Consider the following 19,150-nt stretch of genomic DNA (forward strand, 5'->3'; position numbering starts at 1 on the left):
ACAATGGAAATATGGCCAAAAGTAATTAGATCATTGACTCAGTACACAGATGTTTCTTCCCTGCAGTGTTACACACACACACACACACACATGCAGGCCTTGAAACAGCAATTCAAGTCGAAGGGTATTTCCTTTACTTTTAAACTCTACCCTGACTGTACGCAGTGAGGTGTTGCAGCACAACTCATGTGCCCCTCACCAACAAACAACATGATATTCAAACACCCATTTTATTGGCCAGCCCCCACGCACACTTCAACATCCCCTTTCAATTACCAGCACCCCCCCCCCTTTGTGTGTGTGTGATATCTTCATGGGGCATGATGTCAGTTTCCCATTCAGCCTTGCAACATGACTTAGTTTTCCCATCTTGAAAACCAGAAAAAGGGTTTATAATTTTCTATACCTGTTGTGTATACTGCTGCAAATGTACATCTTATTTGAGACAAGTTTAAAGATTTTCTCCCCTCCACTCTTCAACTGAACTTATTACACACACACAGGCCTCTCGTCTCATGTGGTAGGACTATCTTCTAGTGATATGCTGTTTGTAGTTTTTGGGTGTAGTCTTCAACAAAAGGTATTTTCTGTGCTTGTCTTGTAAGCGTACAATGGAGTTTTGTTTGACAGGATGCACTGCAGATAGTAGCGGTTAGTCAAAATAAAGATTTTTTTCTTTGTAATCCAGTGAAAAAGTGTGGTTGAACAGTGGAAAATATCCAGAAGTCTCCTTTTTATCCCTATGGTAAAATAAACCTTTCCTCTTCTGCAGCTAAAAGTATCTAACGAGCCATATTTATTTTAACATTTAGCGTATTATGAAAAAAACATTTTTTTAACGATAGTAATAGTTTCATGGTAGGAAACATTCTGCCTCCACATCTGCATGTTAGCTATACACAAACAAACAGTGGTGTAAAGTACTTAAGTAAAAATGATTTAAAGTACTAGTTAAGTCGTTTTTGTTGGGGTATCTGTACTCACTATTTATATATTTGCCAACTTTTTTACTTTTACTTCACTACATTCGTAAAGAAAAAAATGTCATTTTTACTCCATACATTTTCCCTGACGTCCAAAAGTACTTGTTAAATTTTGACAGGAAAATGGTCCAATTCACACACTCATCCCTACTGCCTCTGATCCGGCGAATTCACTGACCACAAATGCTTTTTTGTAAATGATGTCTGAGTGTTGGAGTGTGCCCCTGGCTATCTGTCAAACCGTCTGGTTTGCTTAATATAAGGAATTTAAAATGATTTACATTACTGTTCAAAAGATTGGGGTCACTTAGACATTTTTTTGTTTTTGAAAGAAAAGCACATTTTTGTCCATTAAAATAACATCAAATTGATCAGAAATACAGTGTAGACATTGTTAATGTTGTGAATGACTACTGTAGCTGGAAACAGCTGATTTTTATGGAATGTCTACATAGGGGTACAGAGGCCCATTATCAACAATCATCACTCTTGTGTTCCAATTGCACGTTGTTTGCTAATCCAAGTTTATAATTTTAAAAGGCTAATTGATTGTTATAAAACCCTTTTGCAATTGTTAGCACAGCTGAAAACTGTTGTTCTGATTAAAGAAGCAATAAAACTTTTTTAGACTAGTTGAGTAACTGAGCAACAGGACAAGTACATTAGAAGGACTAGTTTGAGAAACAGACGCCTCACAAGTCCTCAAATGGCAGCTTCATTAAATCGTACCCGCAAAACACCAGTCTCAACGTCAACAGTGAAGAGGCGACTCTGGGATGCTGGCCTTCTAGGCAGAGTTGCAATGAAAAGTCATATCTGACTGGCCAATAAAAAGAAAATATTAAGATGGGCAAAAAAACACAGACACTGGACAGAGGAACTCTGTTTTGCGGGTTTGATTTAATGAAGCTGCCATTTGAGGACTTGTGAGGCGTCTGTTTCTCAAACTAGACCTTCTAATTTACTTGTCCTCTTGCTCAGTTGTGCACCGGAGCCTCCCACTACTCTTTATATTCTGGTTAGAGCCAGTTTGCGCTGTTCTGTGAAGGGAGTAGTACACAGCGTTGTACGAGATATTCAGTTTAGCTAACACATGCCGTTGGAACACAGGAGTAATGGTTGCTGATAATGGGCCTCTGTACACCAATGTAGATATTCCATACAAAATCTGCCGTTTCCAGCTACAATAGTCATTTACAACATTACCAATGTCTACACTGTATTTCTGATCAATTTGATGTTATTTTAATTGACGGAAAATGTGCCTGCCTTTGAAAAACAACAATTTTCTATGATGGCATCTTTACTTTTACTCAAGTATGGCAATTGAGTTATTTTTCCACCGCTGCAAACAAACTTCTTTACAACACTCTTTTAATTCAGAAATGTATCTTTGCAACACTCAATGTTTGCATTGCCGTGAACAAAGGAAATGGTGTTCTCTTATAGAGGTCATCAGACGCACATTTTGCAAGTCATATCTGCTCCATCTCTATGGTTTTATGGGCAGAATTAACAGCAGTGTTTGTTCAGCTTTCCAATAGCTTAACAGAACACACAAACGAACTAGCTAACAACTAGCCCCTCCCTCAAACTCTCCAACTGTCAGAGAGAGAAAGAGAGAGTCTGCTGCGAGTTTATTTTGATGAGCATTCCTTCTTGAACAGGCCTGACTTATGAACTTGAATCATATGCAGAATGACTTGTGAGAGACTCCCATAGAGACATGGGGCCCCACAGTTTATGAAGTCTGTTGCTTACTCAGTCAATACAATATTTCCCTCACAAAAGGCAGCTTGGGTAAATCAAATTGGGTTTAATTGTTGGAATAGATAGCCTATCAAGAATATTTGAATTTCAAAGCCATTTCATTGTGCTAAAACACCACATTGTTTCTTTGTTTTGGAAATACAGCAAAGGAATGATAGTGGTTCCATCTGTGTGACTGTAGCTATTGTTGGACTTGGCCAGCAAAGTTAGTAATAGTAAAAGACTCAACTCGGTCCCTTCCCGTAGCCTATAGTGGCCCCCAGCTTGATGTCACAATTAATAAATCTGCCCAATTACGTAAGACATCCTGACTTCACACTGTATATATATATATATATATATATATATATATATTTTAAAAAGCTACTCTACCCTTTTCCACATCCTCTTCATTGGCCAGCGTACTGAGCTCACAGGAAGTTGCTTCCTGCCATTTGCACAAAGTCTTGGCTTCCCTCCTTGCCGATTTATTAGAGCCTTCTTTAGTGCTTCCTCTATGAGGGAGCTGAGTGTGACACCGCCGAGAGCCGGCCAAACGGGCAAGCTCCGATGCTTTTCTCTCTGTCCCCAACCCAACACTAATCCATAACCCAGCAGCTTCATTTCCTCCTCCAGGTACAGGCGAATTTGATTCTTAATTTCCAGATGTTTCTGTAGGGGGACGGCAGGAGGGGAGTTGGAGGGGAGGACCAGACTGTCATGTAACGCCCATGTGATATGGTCCGGCCTCTTTAAATAACTGACCTGTGCAGGAGCTCCTTTCACGGCGACTCCGAGGCTGTTATAGGTGCTCTCTAATGGAAACAAGACGTTTGGATCCTGTGGAAATCAGCGAGTTAAAGCCAGGGGGAGACAAGCAGGAATCTGTTTTTTTCAACCTCCCAGAGGACTTAGAGATTTAGTAGTGGTATGGCCTACTACATATCAGTTCATATATAGATTTATTTTGCATACTGTACAACCACATTTCCTTTTCTGGAAATGGATTTGGGTGTTTGTTTTAGGTTTCCTTTTATTCTATTAAAAACACGGGGGGGGGATACTTAGGTGACTCAAGAGACCTGTCAAAACCATTGGGCTGTCATAACAGTAGAATAATGCAAACCATCTCTGGAGTGAATTGTGACAGGCCTACTATAACTGTCATAAAACTGTTATGAGAATAAATCATTGGATCATGCACTCATTAACAGGAACTCTTGGAACAGGAACTCAGCTGGTAGTAATTGTCTTGGAATGTAATGACACAAGCATTGTTTTTCTAACCACAGCATATTGCGTACATCATGTCAGAGTCGAACCGTATAGCGTGTTCCAAACATGGTGACTTAGTTGTGTCTTGTGACATCACCCTCTCATTCATTCACTAGTAAATACCCATATCCTCTATATATACAAAGTATGTGGACACCCCTTCAAATTTGTGGATTCGGCTATTTCAGCCACACCCTTTCCTGACAAGTGTATAAAATCGAGCGCACAGGCATACAATCTCCATAGACAAACATTGGCAGTAGAATGGCCTCACTGAAGAGCTCAGTGCCAACTTTCCAACAAGTCAGTTTGTAAAATTACTGCCCTGCTAGAGCTGACCTGGTCAACTTTAACTGCTGTTATTCTGATGTGGAAACGTCTAAGAGCAACAACGTCTCAGCCGCAAAGTGGTAGGCCACACAAGCTCACAGAACAGAACCTCTTCGGATGCAACACTCACTCCCGAGTTCCAAACTGCCTCTGGAAGCAACATCAGCACAAGAACTGTTTGTCGGGAGCTTCATGACATGGGTTTCCATGGCCAAGCAGCTGCACACAAGCCTAAGATCACCATGGGCAATGCCAAGCGTTGGCTCGAGTGGTGTAAAGCTCAATGCCATTGGACTCTGGAGGAGTGGAAATGCAGTTGGATCGCAGTGGAAATGCGTTCTCTGGCATCTGGCAGTCCGACGAACAAATCTGGGTTTGGCGGGTGCCAGGAGGACACTACTTGCCCCAATGTATAGTTACAACCTTAATTTTTGGTGGAGGAGGAATAATGCATATAATGACATTCTAGACGATTCTGTGCTAACAACTTTGTGGCAACAGTTTGGGGAAGGCCCTTTCCTATTTATGCATGACAATGCCCCCATGCACAAAGCAAGGTCCACACAGGAATGGTTTGTCAAGATTGATGTGGAAGAACTTGACTAGCCTGCACAGAGTCCTGACCTCAACCTCATCAAACACCTTTGGGATGAATTGGAACACCGACTGCGAGCCAGGTCTAAATGCCCAACATCAGTGCCCGACCTCACTAATGCCCTTGTGCCTGAATGGAAGCAAGTCCCTGCAGCAATGTTCCAACATCTAGTAGATAGCCTTCCCAGAAGAGTGGAAGCTGTTATAGCAGCGAAGGGGGGACCAACTCCATATTAATGCCTATGATATTGGAATGAGATTTTTGACGAGCAAGTGTCCAAATTCTTTTGGTCATGTAGTGTAAATACTAAAACATTCTCCTGTCTGTCATAATTCCATGGTCCCAGTGATGGGTGATTATCTTAGGAATTTGCCACCCAATATATAATGATGATGTGTCAACAAAACACCTTACCTCTGACCTACATGTAGCAATAGTCTCATTCCGAGCCATAAGTATATGACTCTTGTCCCAGTAAAAGTATTTTTGTATTTCATTAGTTGCTGCTAAAGCAGCAACTAATCTTCCTGGAGTCGACACAAAACATGACATAATACAGAACATTAATAGACAAGAACAGGACAGAACTACTTACATTTAAAATATGACATACACTTTCACTGCTTAGTTCCCTTGATGTGAACAGAGCCGCATACAGTGAGTGTACAATACATTAAGAAGACCTTCCTAATATGGAAGTTTACTCTGCCTTTTTTCCCTCAGAATATCCTCAATTCATCAGGGCTTGGACTCTACAAGGTGTCCAAAGTGTTCCACAGGGATGCTGGCCCATGTTGACAATGCTTCCCACAGTTGTATCAAGTTGGCTGGATGTCCTTTGGGTGTTGGACCATTCTTGATACACAAGGGAAACTGTTGAGCATGAAAAACCCAGCAACATTGCAGTTCTAGACACAAACCGGTGCGCCTGGCACCTACTACCATACCCTGTTCAAAGGCACTTAAATATTTTGTCTTGCCCATTCACCCTTTGAATGGCACACATACACAATCCATGTCTCAATTGTCCCTAGGCTTAAAAATCCTTCTTTAACCTGTCTCCTCCCCCTTTATCTGAACTTATTGAAGTGGATTTAACAGGTGACATCAATAAGGGATCATAGCTTTTACCTGGATTCACCTGGTCACTATATCCCATGGAAAGAGCAGGTGTTTGTCATGTTTTATCCACTCAGTGTAGGTCCTAAATTCCTATAGCTGTCATGTCTATAGGGGGCACAGGGGCATGTGCCCCAATCAGATTTCTACTGGAAATCTGTTTTTTTCTCTGTAATACTACTAGCCATTTAGCCAGACCAGATAGGCTCCCAATCTCATAACCAGCTACCAAGAAGCCATTTCAGGCTATCAATTGCTTGCATTTCTAAAGTCTACCAACCTTGTCGCGGCATGCCAACTAAGACAATTACACAAGCTAGGTACTCTAACTTGATTGATAGCCTGAAATGGCTTATTGGTAGCTGGTTATGATGTTGGGAGATTGTGAACCTATCTGGGCTAGCTAAAGCCAAACTCATAAAACTCAATGTACGGAATAAGACACATTCCTTTAAATGTTTTACCAAAATTTTAGTAGAGATGCATACTTGTTTAATTTAAAAAATAACTCCCAGTCAGGAGGATAGAGAGATCAGAGGTATGCTTAGATATGTAGACAAATAGACATATATTTTATTTGACATAGAATTAAGCATAATGATTATGGCTCTATATTGCAAGAAAAATCATACGGTAAGTTCTGCCGACGAACGAGTAATTACACATGTAAAAGATGGTAATGAGTGGTGATGAGTCACTCAGCCTCTCTCTGTATGTGTACTAAGCACAACCGGAGGGTCAATACAATGTTATTCCTTTGATTTGATTAATTTGGTCTCAGTGAATAATTGTCGTTATGATACAATATCATTTAATAGTTGAATGTAATTGGACTTGAGAAAACAGAGGGCATTGTCCCATAGGTCAGAAACGGATATGCTGAGTAGTCACATGCACACAACTCATTCTCCTGGCTGGGTGGGGTCCTGACCAAAGATACATTTAGGCAGGCCTCACGTTCATTTTGAACTCAAAAGCACTCACCACATCTTTGCATATCTACAGTAGGCCTGGCGCCTATATGAGGTAAGGCTGAAGTGGACATACTGTTTGTTCGGCTGGGTACATTGGTGTTCCTGAATTCAACAATGCTGCATTTAATATGGTTGCCTTTCAAAACAGATAGTGGTTATTTCTATTTGAATTGTTCATGTTGTTAATAAACAAAAAGTCTATTCATAATCAGTGCACAATGTTTTAGACACCTGGAAAGAGATGCATCTGTTATCAGTTGCTATTAGCTGAACTTTGGATTGACCGATAAGGTTACTACAAATTTTATCAGGGATTGTGGTTTGTACAACCTGTCAAACAGGCTTTTATGTAAATACAAATCCCATTCAACTCTATTTTGTATTACTTGTGGTATAATGATCATAAATTGACAGGTTGATGTCTTTATAACATTTATCCCAGTAATAAAATATGTCTGTTAACCAATCAAAAATGCTGCTCATAGGTTTATCAGTAATAACTTTTTAATGCATTTTACTTACACTATAGAACAAGGTTTAACAGGTGCAGAGTATTGCAGACACTAAAGTCATGGGCAACATAATGCATTAATTTAGTACCTAAACAGAAGCAAGGCTGAGGTTTTGGCCATCTTATCCAGCTGTTCAGTGAGAGTAACTTATAATTGTGGGCCAAATCTGAGTCTAAGAATAGCATGAAAAGGAACCTTCTGTTGAAACTGGTGAACGTTTGTGTGCAAGTATTTGCTGTTTATCCCAGAGAAGATCAACACCATAAGGTAATTTCCATTGTAATAGCAAGTATAGCCAAGTCACCACTACTAAGGGAAACATGGGAAAGAATAAATAAATAAATCCTCCAGTGTCAACCAAATTCACATAGAAATGTGAGTTATAGATCTGTCATTATCATTGAACGCAAGACTAAGTAGTGGTATATCTGTTCTATATGCACTATTTCGATGTTTCCCTTCTTAAGTTTAAGTTTTGCTCTTTTACTCTTGGTTTTGTACATCGGCTTCAAACAGCTGAAAATACAATATGTTTGGCTATGGTGACAATATTTTACAGAGGTTTAGATGGTGCAATGGTTCTCTACACCATACTTGCTTGTTTTGTCACATAAACTGAAATTTGGTGAAATATTAGAATTTTAGCAATCAGGAAATGGCAGAGACATTTCTGCATAGTGCACCTTTAATGGTTTGTTACAATTTCCTCTTGGTTTATGGCATCCTAAGACTCTAGGCTAATACCTCCCTAAATGGCAATGAATGATCGATTACATTACATGTTCCAAGTAAGTAAATGACAAGTAATTACATGTTTATTACAGTTATAGAAATAAGTTGAGGGGGAAAACTCCAAAACGGTACGATTATTTTACACATTATTTCAAAGCATGTAGCGAATTTCATGGAACGATACTATTTGGTTGAAATAGAATAACCTGATCTGGCAGGTTGCAGGTATAGCTGGGGCAGGGGCTGGAGCGCACAGCCTCGTGCATTCCTGACGTCACCAGGCATATGTTACATACTGTGAAGAGACCAGAATTGTCAGCAGTTGAGTGGAAGAAGTTGAAGCACTATAGGTATGTTTTGGAAATATTTAAACTTTTCTAGTAGACCTACTGTATTCATATATTAATGTGTATGTCACTTTAAAACGTGCTCATATTTTGTTGCTTCAAACTTCAATTACATTTCACATAAAAGGGGAGTGTTCGGTGAAACTTGCTCTGGGATAACCACTGTTGACAGTAGTAGCGTTTACACGGTCCACATTCTCAGTCAGTGTGACATGCTTTTAGGTTGTTAGTTTCGCAGGGGCTGTACTTGTAAAACGATTTCTGTTTGTTCTTATCTCCAGCATTTCCTAGTTGCCACTGGTGTTTACTGGCAAACGGACGTCATTTGCATTGGAACTTCAAACACTGAGTGTTCTAATTTAGTGCCTAGGCTACGTTATAAAAACGACTTCTGTGGCCGAGAGCTCTTTTTGGAGGGAACATGGCTTCAAATGGGTTAGAAAGTATGCAGTTAGGGGAGGATCAGATCAAAATTCTGGAGGAGAATTTCAACAGAGTCAGCAAGCATCCGGATGAGTCGACACTCATGTTAATCGCAGCTGAAAGCGGACTAACCGAGGAAGAGACAGCGGTGAGTGTTCACTGTTCAATTATGTTCTCGATGTTGTTTTAGGCCTAATGATAAGGTTACGCTCTCTAGGAACATGTACTTTTTCTATGAAGGATACAATGTTGCGAGGAAAGAAACTTTGCTGAGGATGGATAGGCTGGAAACGCTCTATAATGATTAACACCACACACAATTGCCAAAACTCTAATTTCAGTTAATATTGCAAATTGAAAATCAACAACAATGTCGACAATCAAATGGCTACCTTATTTATCTTGGAACAGAAAAAGCAATTCAGAGAGTTACACATATTTGGGAACCTATAGGCTATAATGTTTTTGCAGTGTGCTTTCCAATGAGTTTTTTCTTCTTTTTTTCCGCGCACCATTGAACAAATAGGCTGCTATGTAGCAAGCCAATTTTCCAGAGACAATTGGTATTTCACTGAATAGGCGTAATGGGCCGCAGATGAGAGTGGTCAGCAGAATGATCGTTGTTTTGATGAGATATTATCGACCTCTATTATGCTACCGAAATATCTAGCCTTTATTTTTTGTATTCAGTGGGAACAATGTAAACAGAGAATAGCGTGATACGGACAGCGCTGACTCTGCGCGCGTCCACGCCTCTTTGCGCGCCTCATTCGGGTCGTATGCCATGCCAGTGCCACTGTCCCCGAAATAACACGATGATGACATTTTTAAATAGAGCATTTACCCATCATCACAGGAATTCCAAACATTCTAATAATAAATACGAACACCAGTGGTCCTAATAAAATTGGCTTACATAACAATGTTGCCAGTTGGATCAGCTTTGGATTCAGTCAAAACATAAATTGTCAATATTTGTTGTTTGACCTTACTCTTGATCATGTAATAACCAAGCCATTGAGTAATTCTACGGCATGACAGAAACGGATATAAAGTGTCATGGTGGGGCCTATCCTTTGTTTGAAGTTATACAGACATCTCTATCTAATAGAATTCCTCTTATGTAGAGGATAGTTATTCTAATTCAGTATTTAAGCTGTTTTATATCCTTGTTGTAATGTGTTGTTTATTGTCCTTTTTACAATATGTTCCGTTTCAGGATTCACAGTTACTGCCCTACCAAGCAAAAAGGCAGTAACTGCTCATAGCGTGGAACTGACAAAAAGGCAGTAACTGCTCATAGCGTGGAACTGACAAAAAGGCAGTAACTGCTCATAGCGTGGAACTGACAAAAAGGCAGTAACTGCTCATAGCGTGGAACTGACAAAAAGGCAGTAACTGCTCATAGCGTGGAACTGACAAAAGGCTTTTATTTACCTTGGTTTCACAGTAACTTTATGCAATTACTGCTAGCATAACCCACATGTTCTCCAGAACACAATACAATAGAGGCAGGATACTTGTCCACATGATTAAGTATGTATTTAATGTAGCAAAAATGACATAACTCATTTTCAACCAAATGAGCAGTTACTGCCTTTTTGCTTGGTAGGGCAGAATACACCTTTGGAGTTGTTTTGGAGGAAGATATGTGAGCTGGGTTCATTTTATAGGGAAATTGTGAGTAGGTACTGTGAGCAGATTTTGTCCCACATATTATTTGCATTAACAAATTGAGGATTATAAAGTACAGGTCATGGCAGCCAGTATGACACATGTTTCTCAAAAGGTTCTCCCTCTCTCCTCTGCAAACCGTTTTGGCATGCTCACCCCACTGCTGTTGTGACTGCATGTTTCCGTTGTGAGTGCACAAAGATGGGAGCTACCCAGTCAACTTGACTGGACAAATGTGGTTCTGGGTGTACTTGGCCCTCTGACTTCATTTACTTCTGATGCTTTTAACCATCTACTGTTGGAACATGAATTGGAACAAGGCGCTGGCTGCTTAATAGTCATTACAGTACCTTAAGGGAAGGGCACACCCTGTTACCACTCCCTCACCTGCATAAAGAGCATTTACAACATGTTTCTACCTCTTTACAAAGTGTTTTATACCAGTGGTTCCTGTCCCAACCTTTGTTTAACCGTGGCACATCTTGATGGGACATACTATTCTGCAGCACACCTAAAATGTCCCTGTTCATTTATTAAGTGGTATAATTACCTCTATCTCATCTGATCGATACTGCAAATCATCTATTTTCTGTAACAAATGCTTTTTTAAATAGATTAAATAGGGTTAATTCGAAATATTTTCCTTACTCATGATGGCTAATTTGTAGGTACCCCTTTACGAGCATCCTGCGAATCTGTGCCAGAAAGTTGTTCCAAAATAGTTGTTTAGTTTTGAACAGTTTGGGCTATAGTCCAGCGGTTTTCTGCATTGTAAAGGTGTAAACACGGACACAAAGCCATGCTCCGTTTGTTTCTTCAGCAGAGGTTGTGGTATAGCTCAGCCCAAAACCATATATTAATAAATAAAAGTATCTGGCTAAACCTAATCAGACTTGCCTGTGCTAATAGTTTTCACAGACCAAATAAAATGCTACAAATGATTTTGGTCATGATGCGCGCCCATCAAATGATACAAATGTATCAACAGCCTGAGTGCACTGGACTTCAAACAAAGATACAGATGTAACCATGGATGCAACTTTCACTAGGGATGGGGACGAGACGGGACGGACATGCGCCCACATTCTGAAATTGCATGTTTGTCCTCCCCAGTTTTATTATTGGAATGTGATACAGAATCTGTTCCGTGTGCTTTAGGATCATGTAGAGCGGTTGGGTAGGCTGTTTGGAGTGTTTATACGTCTCAATAAAAAATACAAATAATAATATATATATATATATATACAGTGGGGCAAAAAAAGTATTTAGTCAGCCATCAATTGTGCAAGTTCTCCCACTTAAAAAGATGAGAGAGGCCTGTAATTTTCATCATAGGTACACTTCAACTATGACAGACAAAATTAGAAAAGAAATCCAGAAAATCACATTGTAGGATTTTTAATGAATATATTTGCAAATTAGGGTGGAAAATAAGTATTTGGTCACCTACAAACAAGCAAGATTTCTGGCTCTCACAGACCTGTAACTTCTTCTTTTAGAGGCTCCTCTGTCTTTCACTCGTTACCTGTATTAATGGCACCTGTTTGAACTTGTTATCAGTATAAAAGACACCTGTCCACAATCTCAAACAGTCACACTCCAAACTCCACTATGTCCAAGACCAAAGAGCTGTCAGGACACCAGAAACAAAATTGTAGACCTGCACCAGGCTGGGAAGACTGAATCTGCAAAAGGTAAGCAGCTTGGTTTGAAGAAATCAACTGTGGGAGCAATTATTAGGAAATGGAAGACATACAAGACCACTAATAATCTCCCTCGATCTGGGGCTCCACGCAAGATCTCACCCCGTGGGGTCAAAATGATCACAAGAACGGTGAGCAAAAATCCCAGAACCACACGGGGGGACCTAGTGAATGACCTGCAGAGAGCTGGGACCAAAGTAACAAAGCCTACCATTAGTAACACACTACGCCGCCAGGGACTCAAATCCTGCAGTGCCAGATGTGTCCCCCTGCTTAAGCCAGTACATGTCCAGGCCCGTCTGAAGTTTGCTAGAGAGCATTTGGATGATCCAGAAGAAGATTGGGAGAATGTCATATGGTCAGATGAAACCAAAATATAACTTTTTGGTAAAAACTCAACTCGTCGCGTTTGGAGGACGAAGAATGCTGAGTTGCATCCAAAGAACACCATACCTACTGTGAAGCATGGGGGTGGAAACATCATGCTTTGGGGCTGTTTTTTGGCAAAGGGACCAGGACGACTGATCCATGTAAAGGAAAGAATGAATGGGGCCATGTATCGTGAGATTTTGAGTGAAAACCTCCTTCCATCAGCAAGGGCATTGAAGATGAAACGTGGCTGGGTCTTTCAGCATGACAATGATCCCAAACACACCGCCTGGGCAATGAAGGAGTGGCTTCGTAAGAAGCATTTCAAGGTCCTGGAGTGGCCTAGCCAGTCTCCAGATCTCAACCCCATAGAAAATCTTTGGAGGGAGTTGAAAGTCTGTGTTGCCCAGCAACAGCCCCAAAACATCACTGCTCTAGAGGAGATCTGCATGGAGGAATGGGCCAAAATACCAGCAACAGTGTGTGAAAACCTTGTGAAGACTTACAGAAAATGTTTGACCTCTGTCATTGCCAACAAAGGGTATATAACAAAGTATTGAGATAAACTTTTGTTATTGACCAAATACTTATTTTCCACCATCATTTGCAAATACATTCATAAAAAATCTTACAATGTGATTTTCTGGATTTTTTTTCTCATTTTGTCTGTCATAGTGGAAGTGTACCTATGATGAAAATTACAGGCCTCTCTCATCTTTTTAAGTGGGAGAACTTACACAATTGGTGACTGACTAAATACTTTTTTGCCCCACTGTATATAAAAGAATAATTAGGACCCCCCTCCCCACACTGCTAAAACATAAGTTGTACCCCTGGATGTAACCATGTGCCATTTAATATATTATCTGACCGGCACAAGTGCTCCCAAGTCAAAATGCTATGTGCACTCCACAGGTCACGTTTATAAATTAGTGCCCCAAAAAATGATAAAGATTAGGAAAAGTTCCGCGGCACACCTGACGGGTTTCCACCACTTCCGAATTTGCCCTCATTCATTTTCAACAGGAGCATGCGGAGCAATGCACAGGGGATTGTGGGAAGATGTGCAGAGCGAACCCTGATAGTGGAGAGAAAAAGTTTAGCTCTGGTCTACTTTATGCAAATTGCACACTGCTGTTAACCAATCAGGTGAGGAGCAAATGTTTGCTTGAAAATCTTCCATTCATGAAACATAGTTCCACCTGTCATTAGTTCCGGGCAACACAACCAAAAAACATGGAGCTAACAGCAATTGAAGAGGGTGAAAGGATTTCCTACTCCAGCTGTCAGAAAAGGGAGTAGGTGTACTAATTAGAAAGGACAGGTTGTCGGATGACATTATGAAAATATTCCCCCTGAAGAGGAAAACTATCAAGACAGGCCGAGAGATAAAAGCTATCTAATTAATAAAATGATGCCTGTTTCTTTGTGGTCTGGGGAGCTGCGAATGCCTGTCTGCAGATGAAGAGGTCCCAGTGAATGTCCCAAGAGAGACTGCTGGCACATCCTTGTATGCCACGGGTTGTATGTGTACTTATGTTAGCAAATGTTGTATCCAACAATACAGTTCAAAATCACACACAATGTAGGATACAAACCCATTACAACTGGAGCAGGTCAATCCTTCTCCTGAAGGTGTGCTGGGTGTTCAGGCTTCTGTCCCAGCCCAGCACTAACACATCTGATTCAACTTATAAAACCTAAGAAGTTGACAATAATGAGTATTATTGCTGGGCAGGAATAGAAGTCTGCTCATCCAGTAGAGTAGGGAGTGGAGCAAGGTTGGCCACCTCTGGTATGTTTATTCACCCGAAATGATGCTTTAGTAATAATAGCCTACTTACTAAAATGTCTAACATTTACAAACAAATTAGATTATTTATAATAAATATATATATATATATATTTTCAATGTTGATTCATTGAAGTGAAGTGTTAAAAACATTATACAAGATGAACTAGGGTCGATGTTCATTCATCACAGATCACAATTCTGAAATAAAAAGGTGTGAAAGGAATCTGTCTCTAATTTGCCTCAGGATATAAGGCCATGTGAACCCATTTTGCAGCTTATCATAATGGGATGCATCACCAATGCAGCCATAGGCCTTCAGTATGATGGCATAACTGGCCTAATGGGCATGTGCAATTAATGTGCCCCTTGTCAATGTACATATGAAGCAGAGAATAGCTAAACTCACACATCATTTGCATATCGATGAGTTAGCTATATATTCTCAATTTAAAATGATAGACGTACAGTTGAAGTCGGACATTTACATACACTTTAGCCAAATACATTTAAACTCGGTTTTTCACAATTCCTGACATTTAATCCTAGTAAAAATTCCCTGTCTTAGGTCAGTTAGGATAACCACTTTATTTTAAGAATTTGAAATGTCAGAATAATAGTAGAGAGAATGATTTATTTCAGCTTTTATTTATTTCATCACATTCCCAGTGGGAATGTTTACATACACTCAATTAGTATTTGTTAGCATTGATTTTAAATTGTTTAACTTGATCAAACGTTTCGGGTAGCCTTCCACAAGCTTCCCACAAAAAATGGAGTGAATTTTGGCCCATTTCTTCTGACAGAGCTGGTGTAACTGAGTCAGGTTTGTAGGCCTCCTTGCTCGCACAAGCTTTTTCAGTTCTGCCCACAGTTCTGCTCCTGTTGAAAATGAATGAGGGCAAATTCGGAAGTGGTGGAAACCCGTCAGGTGTGCCGCGGAACTTTTCCTAATCTTGATCATTTTTTGGGACACTAATTTATAAACGTGACCTGTGGAGTGCACATAGCATTTTGACTTGGGAGCACTTGTGCCGGTCAGATAATACATTAAATGGCACATGGTTACATCCAGGGGCACAACTTATGTTTTAGCAGTGGGGGGGGGGGTCCTAATTATTATTTTATATACAGTGGGGCAATATCGGATTGAGGTCACGGCTTTGTGATGGCCACTCCAATACCTTGACTTTGTTGTCCTTACGACCATTTTGCCACAACTTTGGAAGTATGCTTGGGGTCACTGTCCATTTGGAAGACCCATTTGCAACCAAGCTTTATCTTCCTGACTGATGTCTTCATATGTTGCTTCAATATAACCACATCATTTTCCTGCCTCGTGGTGCCATCTATTTTGTGAAGTGCACCAGTCCCTCCTGCAGCAAAGCACCTGCACAACATGATGCTGCCACCTCCGTGCTTCACGGTTAGGATGGTGTTCTTCGGCTTGCAAGCATCCCCTTTAACCTCCAAACATAACGATGGTTAGTATGGCCAAACAATTTTATTTTTGTTTCATTAGACCAGAGGACATTTCTCCAAAAGTACGATCTTTGTCACCATGTGCAGTTGCAAACCGTAGTCTGGCTTTTTTATGCCGATTTTGGAGCAATGGCTTCTTCCTTCCCGGTTTTACTGTGGATATAGATACTTTTGTACCTGTTTCCTCCAGCATCTTCACAAGGTCCTTTGCTGTTGTTCTGGGATTGATTTGCACTTTTCGTACGTTCATCTCTAGGACACAGAACATGTCTCCTTCCTGAGTGGTATGACGGCTACCTGGTCCCATTGTGTAAATACAATTTTTATAATAATACTTGCGTATTGTTGTTTGTACAGATGAACGTGGTACCTTCAGGCTTTTGGAAATTGCTTCCAAGGATGAACCAGACTTGTGGAGGTCTACAATTATTTTGTTGAGGTCTTGGCTGATTTCTTTTGATATTCCCATGATGTCAAGCAAAGAGGCACTGAGTTTGAAGGTAGGCCTTGAAATACATCCACGGGTACACCTCCAATTGACTCAAATGATGTCAATTAGCCTATCAGAAGCTTCTAAAGCCATGACATCATTTTATGGAATTTTCCAAGCTGTTTAAATGCAGGCAACTTAGTGTATGTAATCTTCTGACCCACTGGAATTGTGATACAGTGAATTGTAAGTGAAATAATCTGTCTGGAAACAATTTTTGGAAAAATGACTTGTGTAATGCACAAAGTAGATGTCCTAACCGACTTGCCAAAACTATAGCTTGTTAACAAGAAATTTGTGGAGTGGTTGAAAAACGAGTTTTAAATGACTCCAACCTAAGTGTATGTAAACTTCCGACTTCAACTGTATATAGAGCCCTTTTGCATGGAACTTCCTTCCATCTCACATTGCTCAAATAAACAGCAAACCTTTGTTTCAAACAAACAGATAAAGCAACATCTCGTGGCACAATGCCTCTCCCCTATTTGACCTAGATAGTTTGTGTGCATGCATTGATATGTATCAATGTATTATGTTTCATGTTCTGTGTGGACCCCAGGAAGAGTAGCTGCTGCTTTTGCTTCAGCTAATGGGGATCCTAATAAAATAACAAAATAACAAATACTGTGAGACGACTATTTTGTGTAAAAAAAAAGCAACAAATGATTTATGCACATCAACTATTTATAGTTATTTATTTATAGTTTATTTGTTTACATTTATAGTAATACATAGCATAATAAAGTCTGGGTGTGAAACAAGGCAAAACAGTCAAATCCAGACATTAAATGCTTTAGAAAATAAACAAAAGAACAAAATTGAAAGCTGAAAAAAAGGTGTGTTTTAATGTCTACTGAAAGGTAGAAATTACGTTGCCTCGAGCAGCACCGCAGCTATTGTGAGATGCAAGACTATGCTCGCACACATGGCACGGGTTGTATCCACGCTGTTACAACGTGGCAGCAGCGGGACAGCAGCGGGACCTTCGCTCTTCAACTCTCCTAGTCGTTGCGAAAATTGACCCACTATGCTGTTTACTTTGTGCGTCTACATCATATTGCTGAGTCTACCTTTAAGGTTGGGGTTGGGTTTAAAATCAGATTGTATGACTTTCTGGCTGTGCCATCTAGTGACTACCCTGCAGATCTTTCTTTCTGTACATGAGTAATCTCAATAAATGCCAATCTGCCCTGCATAACGGAAAACACCTAGGGGAAATTGCTTAGGAATCTTAATGTCATTATGAGTTTGTTCAGTGTATAACCTACCATTACCTCTCCCAGGTCAGTTTACAGATTCTGTGACTAACGCTCCAATAATAATGCTATTTGGAACTAATACCTGGTGGAGCAATAGCAACAGTGCCGTGGTGTGACGTCACCTGTCTCTGACACCTATCTTGGGCTCTTTTTGTTTGTTCCAGAAATGGTTCAGGCTACGCAATGCACGGTGGAGACAGGCGGAGGGCCTTCCAGCTCAACTGGGATCAGTGAAAGACTGAAATTGGAGTGGTGAAGGAAACCCCCCCCTCACCCCGTTGCTTCTGACTGATTTGCCACGCCATTACTGACCAACTCCCAGGACACATCAACCACTCATACCTTCCTTCCATCATTCTCTCTCCTTTGTATCTAAGCTATTTTCATTTAGTGAATGTGTGAAGTGTAATGCGAGTCAATGTTTTTTTGCCAATATAATTGGCATGTTTACATATAATAATAAATAAACAAACATATATTATAAATGACGTAGACTGCTTTCATGCTGCATGTTATCAGTATGAGGGGCCACCTGAACTTAATAAGGAAGTACTGTAGGGTACAATGGCGGAAAGGTTTGGAGGGGGGGACTTTGTTGTAAGCCTTTGTTTTGTGCATCTCTCAGCAGGGAGCGGGATAACATTGGGCTTTCATGGGACTATAAAACATGTAAGGCAGCGCTCATGTTATGGCACATTCAACAGGAATCAGCTGGCCCTGTAACAGGGACTTGGGGTCGATGGCTAATTTGAAGGGAAAGGCTTTAGACGTAAGCTGGGATCAGAGCAACCAACTGCCAGCAGGTGATGCCACCTACCTGTCGGTTCAGTTGTCCCTGTTTCTAGGATGTCAGACATCCTTTCTAAATATCTGTCTAGGGAAAACAACAGGCAAAGGAAAGAGAGGGAGACAGAAACCACTGGGCACACACTGGCTGAATCAACGTTGTTTCAACGTCATGTCAATAAAATGACGTTGAATTGACGTCTGTGCCCAGTGGGAAGGGAGTGATATCCTGCCACAGAACCTAGGGTAATGGTGGACTGATCGTGGGAACTGCCTACATAACAGGCCTGATACCAACTCATCAGGTACCTACTTCTGGTCCTAATACAACTTATCCCTATCTGACAGTCTGTCTGTTTTACTGTTTGTCGTGACAGATAGCTATTTGGCCTGTCTGGCACACACTGCACACATACACACTGTTTTTGTTCAGCTGACTGTGAAAAAAAGAGTCCCACCCACAGAGGAAAAACAAGTGTGTTTATTTAGAGTTGAACACACCAAATGCAGAATATCATCAAGATTTATTAGTTGTATGTACGGGTTACACATGGTA

The 19,150-nt window shown here is 40.5% G+C and overlaps 1 long non-coding RNA gene across 2 annotated transcripts; it reads left to right on the forward strand.

Annotated features, from left to right (window-relative positions):
• Nucleotides 1-9,116: 9,116 nt before the first annotated feature.
• Nucleotides 9,117-18,062, forward strand: LOC135527072 (uncharacterized). Of its 2 annotated transcripts, none has more exons than XR_010453400.1 (3): nt 9,117-9,187; nt 16,417-16,559; nt 17,973-18,050. It is a non-coding gene; the product is annotated as an uncharacterized LOC135527072 (long non-coding RNA). The 2 variants fall into 2 exon arrangements; XR_010453401.1 differs by lacking the exons at nt 9,117-9,187; nt 16,417-16,559 and adding exons at nt 15,710-16,061; nt 16,316-16,369 and having other exon boundaries at nt 17,973-18,062.
• The last annotated feature ends 1,088 nt before the right edge of the window (nt 18,063-19,150 follow it).

The sequence above is a fragment of the Oncorhynchus masou genome, chromosome 32, assembly GCF_036934945.1.
Source record: "Oncorhynchus masou masou isolate Uvic2021 chromosome 32, UVic_Omas_1.1, whole genome shotgun sequence".
Taxonomy (NCBI): Eukaryota; Metazoa; Chordata; class Actinopteri; order Salmoniformes; family Salmonidae; genus Oncorhynchus; species Oncorhynchus masou.